The following is a 5,924-nucleotide window of genomic DNA, read 5'->3' on the forward strand; positions in this document are numbered from 1 at the left end:
TCTTTTTTTCTTTCTAAGTGTGGTGTCTTTTCTCTTGAATTAGTTATATGAAGTCATAGGTAATAGTACACTTCATCATAGAGCTTAGGTATTAGGAAGTGTTTAAATTTCATTAATCCATGTATCCAGATTTTTGTGTTTTAATTATGCATTTTCAAGAAGAGAGGTTCTCTAATAATCACATATATGCATACGTAAAAATGGACCACGGGGACTTACTTGTAGCTGTTGCCCTGCTACTTAGTTTGTTAGAGCATTTTAGCACACATTTTAATTTTCTCCTCTAATTAAAATGTGTAATATTTTCAGTGTCATATTTAACTACTTAGAGTATGATTTCCACCTCGATGTTTTAATATTCTAGGCATCTGGTGTAATGACATTTTAGAAACTTTGGAATTTAAGGAAATAACTTGTATTACTAATTTGTATAATCTCTACCTGTGCAATGGAATATAAATATCACAAAGTTGTTTGACTAAAGGACTGTGCGTTGTTTTTCACATATAATAAAAACAAAGAGTAATTTGGTTCTTCATATCTTGAGGTGATCCATATTCAAGAAGAAACTATTTCTTAAAAATCCAGTTCTCTATATACAGTGGGTAAAGTCATAGGTTTTATAACTATATTCTTCATGGATGCTGTTCAAGTAACATCTAAGACTCAAGATGCTGTTTAAACATTTTGAAGGAATGTTTTTGTATTTAATGGAAGGGCTGTCATTAAACCTAAACTTTCCAAGGAGCGTAAACTAAAGTGCTTTCCTGGGAATATCTCCTCACAAACGGAGCATTTTGAGTTACAGTGGTGATTCTTATATTTCTAAGTTTGTTTCCTATCTGAAATAATTTAGAATCCACCTCTATTTAAAATATCTAAGAGTAATTTCACTGTAAATTCTTGAGACAAATTCCAATTCTGAATTTAAGAAGTCAGACTTTTTTAAAGCTTTACAAACCCATAAAGGATTTAGTCTAGGAACCAGTACTAGGCTAACAAGGATATTATTTTGAGTCCTGGCTCTTGGTTTCCTTTCAGTAATACTGTAAAAGCTTTAGGCTGGCTAGACAGATACTTGGGGATTGAAATTTGTTTTAGAAGAGAATATATTCTGATGAAATGAGAATTGCTTTTCCCTGCCTCCAAGACACTAAAATTTCATGGTTTTTAGGGGCTATGAACACTTAGGAACACATTATTAATTCATTGAGCAGATAACGTTGCATCCTTTATATGCCCAGCACATGGCATTAAGTGTTAAATTTATACCTGTGAAAAACAAAGATAACTGCACCTTAGTAGAGACTGTCAGTCTCATGAAAGGAACTGATTAATGACCAACTAATTGTAACACAGTTGTGATTGGTGCTGGAATAGGGGAAGATTAGTCCAGACGTTTTAGGAGCCTTGGCACCCCACTCCAGTACTCTTGCCTGGAAAATCCCATGGATGGAGGAGCCTGGTAGGCTGCAGTCCATGGGGTCGCTAAGAGTCGGACACGACTGAGCAACTTCACTTTCACTTCTCACTTTCATGCATTGGAGAAGGAAATGGCAACCCACTCCAGTGTTCTTGCTTGGAGAATCCCAGGGTCGGGGGAGCCTGGTGGGCTGCTGTCTGTGGGGTCGCACAGAGTCGGACACGACTGAAGTGACTTAGCATAGAAGGGTCAGTGAGATTTTGGGATGTGAAGTGCATGGGACCAGGTTATGGTGGCCATTTTCTGCCATCCTGAGAACTTCCTTCTAACAGATCATGGACTGATAGTGAAGGTTTGTGTTCTGGATGGAGCATCTTAGTTTTTAGGATAATAGGATAGATGAACTGCTGTAACAATTCCAGCATCTCAGTGGTTTCGGACAGCAGGACTTTGGTCTGTTTTCATCATTACTTCAGTGTGGCAGAAAGGTTCCCAGGGACCCAGACTTGCCCATCTTGTGACGGTGCCAGCTTTGAATCCTCAGACTTGCCCTGGAAGAAGAGGAGTTGGGGAGTGGTAGATCCTGCAGGGGTTTATAGGCGGGCCTGCTAGGGTACGCATCACTTTTCCCCATTTCCATTGGCCAGAGCCCTGCCCTATGACCTCAGGCCAGTGGTAAGGGAGGTGGGGAATGTAGTCATCAGGTGTGTCCAGGAAGAGGACCAAAATGATGTGCTGAACACAAAGCGTTGTCTTTTTTTTTTACCACGAGTGGACAGTTCAAATGAATGAAAGAAAAAAAAAACTCATAAGAAAATAAAGATCCTCTGTAATTCCATTACCCAGCAATAATCATAATAAGGAATTGAGTGTATATTTAAAACTGTATCATCTTACTGTAATAGCAGCATGCTCTTTGTAGATTTGGAAAATACATAGAAACACAAGGAAAAGGGGAAATTATTCCCTACCAAGAACTGACTGTGTTTTTTGTTGTTATTTTGGGGTGTGCACTTCTGTGTCTTCACTGTTTTATAGTCTTTTCCTCCACTTAATGTAAGCACTTTGCCAGGTCATTGAACATTGTGCATCTTAAAGGGTGCATTATATTTATTGTGGGTGTGGTGTAACTTTCTAGTAAGTGCTCTCTTGTTGGACATTTCGGTAATGGATGACATTTTTGCCATTAAAAATGCTGAGTTGTGTATCCCTTATTTAGAGTCAGTTGACCAGAGGTGTCCCTCTCGCCCAAGCTTGGTCAGTCAGATGTGGCCCAGGAATTTTGGAGCTCCAGCTGAGATTCAGGGTTGTACCCTTTGAATGCCATACATGCCATATGCCATACATGGCATATGTACCCTCATATGCCATGCCTGAGACTACAGTCGTGGTGTGGTCGTGAGCTTGGGGAAAGCAGAAGGCAGAGGAAGTGAGTGAGAAGATGACCGAACCAGCCAGGCAGAGAGGACTGCCCAGTTTCCTGGGGGGGCGGGGGAGACTCATACATGCTTCCCTCCCCTTGACTTCCCTGAGGCTCTCCATCTTGTATATGTGCCTGTTTATCTACAATTGCTCTAATCCAGCTCCCTTCCAGAAACATCCTATTGCATGGCTGAATAAAGAGCACGCATCAGAAGATTAAAATCTCTGCATGTCGTTAGGTCTCTGGTCTGATCACTGTAGCAGAAGATGGAACAAAATAATAAATGTGAAAGCTTTGTACAGGGCCGTCTAGTTGTTGGCAATCCCTATCTAGGTTTTTGGGAACCCCCGTCACTGGTACATGTTAGCAAGTAAACATTGATCCTGTTTTTCAGTGCATGTTTTTAAATTTTCTGCTTTTGCTGTGTCCATTTTAGATTCTCCACATCCATGTTAAAATAAGTAGGATGCAAAAACAAAGCAAAACAAAACAGTGTTCTCAAGGGTATTCATCTCAAACAGCGGAAGTGGGGTGTAGACTATAAAGAAACTCAAAGGCAGTTTAATAATAAAACAAGAAGCAAATGGATTATTGGAAGGAAAAAGTCCAGATTCCACATTTGAATGCGGTTATGAGTTAATGCTGGCTGAATGGCTAACATCCTGCTAAGTGCACATTTTATAGTTTATTGGACACCTCCTTTCCACCTAGAGAGGAGTTTGTTGGCTGGAATTATATGAACCCTGCTCTGAAGGACGGGCAGCAGTCCTTGCATGTTTAACTCTTTGGGGTTCAGCTTCCCAGGTGAGGACTTCATGTGTGTGTGTATAAAAAGGACATCATTTCAGCTCCACAAAACTGCAGGGCTGTCAGTTGGTCAAATGTCTTGTCCAAAGTCAGGGTTAGCTTTCTTCTCTCTGGGTCTTTCTCATTCAGATATTACATGAGGGAAAAGCATAGTCTAGTCCACTCTCTCACTAGTGATCATTGTTAGGCTTTTATCTTACTGACAAAATATTAATCACAATTTAAGATTTAAGAAATACGTATGTGTACTCAGTCGTGTCTGACTCTGCGACCCCATGGACTATAGCCCACCGGGCTCCTCTGTCCATGGGATTCTCCAGGCATGAATACAGGAGTGGGTTGCCATTTCCTTCTCCAGGGGATGTTCCTGACCCAGGGATTGAACTCGCGTACCTTGCATCTCCTGCACATACTGTAGCCTTTATTTGGTGTGGACTCTTAATCCCTCCAGTCTTCTATTGCAGATGAGTCCCAAGAAGCAGATGGGTGGGAGTGGGCTTTTGAGAGCTCAAAATCCATTTCTAAGTGGCATAAAAGAAGGTAATCCTAGCTTTCTTGCTTATATTTGTAAATAATTTGATGGGGTTTCTATATTCAATTTTCAGCTTACATTTGTATTCACATTTTTAATGTAAAAGTCGTGTAATATAGAAATGTTGATGGTAAAAAGCGAATGCGCCCCTCTTTCTACCATCGTTTTTAGTCCCATTCCCACCATTGTTGACAGTTGAACGTGTAATGTAGCATGTAATTTTTAGATGACCAGGGCAAGATGTAATTCTTGCCCTAGTGAGTAAGAAGGTGAGAACAGGGACTTCCCTGGTGGTCCAGTGGCTGAGACGCCACACTCCCAGTGCAGGGGGCCCGGGTTCCATCCCTGGTCAGGGAACTAGATCCCACGTGCCGCAACTTAGAGTTTGCATGCTGCAGCAAATGATTCTGCAAAGACTGAAGATCCTGCATGCCACAGCTAAGACATAGCCAGCCAAATAAATATTAAAAAATAAATGATAAACTTCTAGTCAGATGATGTGCTCTTACTTGTCATGAACTGGGAGCGTGTTTTAAGAAGCCCAACCCAGAAACCCCATCCTTTCCCCAGTCACCAAGTCCTTCACCTCCCAGCATCTTCATGGTTTTTGCAGAGATGGCTTAATATCCACTTCACCCCTGCAATCTATTCTTCATAATGCAGCCACAACAATCTCTTCAAGACACAAATTTGATGTGTGTGTGTGTTTTTAATAATAATACACACGGCTTTAAAACATGTTCAAGGCTTTCCCTAGCTCTTAGAATAAAGGACAGATTCCTTACTGCTGCATAATACAGTGCTATTCCACCTCTGCAACCTCGTCTTCATCAAACTCCCCTTTGCTCTTTGGAGTCTCTCACACCGGCTTCCTTACAGTGTAAATGCTGTTTTTCCTCCCTTGAAAAGTATTCCTATTCATTCTTCACCATGCCCTGTAGTTGACTTCTAGTCAATCTGCAGAATCTAGTTCCCTTTCTCAAAACAGACCTTTTCTGAAGCATTAGGAAAAGTTTCAGGACTTCATAGTATCACGTATTTCTCCTTTATGGTACTATGATTGAAAGTTTGTTTTCTGAAAAAAACTTTGAAAAAACTCTGAAAAAAAGAAAAACTTTCTGATTGAAAGTTTTATTCCTGCTTATTTCCCCCACTTGACTTGTCAGTATCTTTTTTTTTTTTTTTTCCCCCTTTTTCCACTGTGCAACCCACTTCAGTGCCTGCAGTCTACTGCCAGAGGCCAGGCAATGGTTCGGGGCCGGATTTACTCTGGCATGGGACACTATGAGAGGCCCAGGGAGACGAGCCTGCCATAAATCCAAACCCATGCATGACTTGTCAGTATCTTAACAGTGCACTTGCATATAGTTGGAGCTCTTAATTATTTACTCAGTGAATCAATCATTCCTCCCTGTTCCACCTTCATTCCCTTGTCTTGCCCACCATCACCTTTACTACATAATACAACGTTGCCCACCCAGTTGTCTAGATGTCACTTCCAAAATCTAAGTTGGCTTTCTCCAATCTATCCATTCTGAATCTGAATGAGTTGGGTTAAACGTAAGTCTGATGGTGTCTTTTTTTTGGTTAAATTTTATGATGGTGTTTTTCTACACTTAGGAGAAAGGTCGAAATCTTCCAAGCCCTAACATTCTGCACTCACTAGATTTGTCTGCACCACTTTTCTGTGTTCATGCTAACCTGTTCTGGCTTTTGTATAATCTGGTGCCCCTGGCTAA

At 40.9% G+C, this 5,924-nt stretch overlaps 1 non-coding gene across 1 annotated transcript; it reads right to left on the reverse strand.

Annotated features, from left to right (window-relative positions):
* Positions 1–5,382: 5,382 nt before the first annotated feature.
* LOC129624866 (small nucleolar RNA SNORA42/SNORA80 family) lies at positions 5,383–5,515 on the reverse strand. Its single transcript, XR_008701194.1, has one exon. It is a non-coding gene; the product is annotated as a small nucleolar RNA SNORA42/SNORA80 family (small nucleolar RNA).
* Positions 5,516–5,924: the final 409 nt, after the last annotated feature.

The sequence above is a fragment of the Bubalus kerabau genome, chromosome 12 (genome assembly GCF_029407905.1).
Source record: "Bubalus kerabau isolate K-KA32 ecotype Philippines breed swamp buffalo chromosome 12, PCC_UOA_SB_1v2, whole genome shotgun sequence".
Classification (NCBI taxonomy): Eukaryota; Metazoa; Chordata; class Mammalia; order Artiodactyla; family Bovidae; genus Bubalus; species Bubalus kerabau.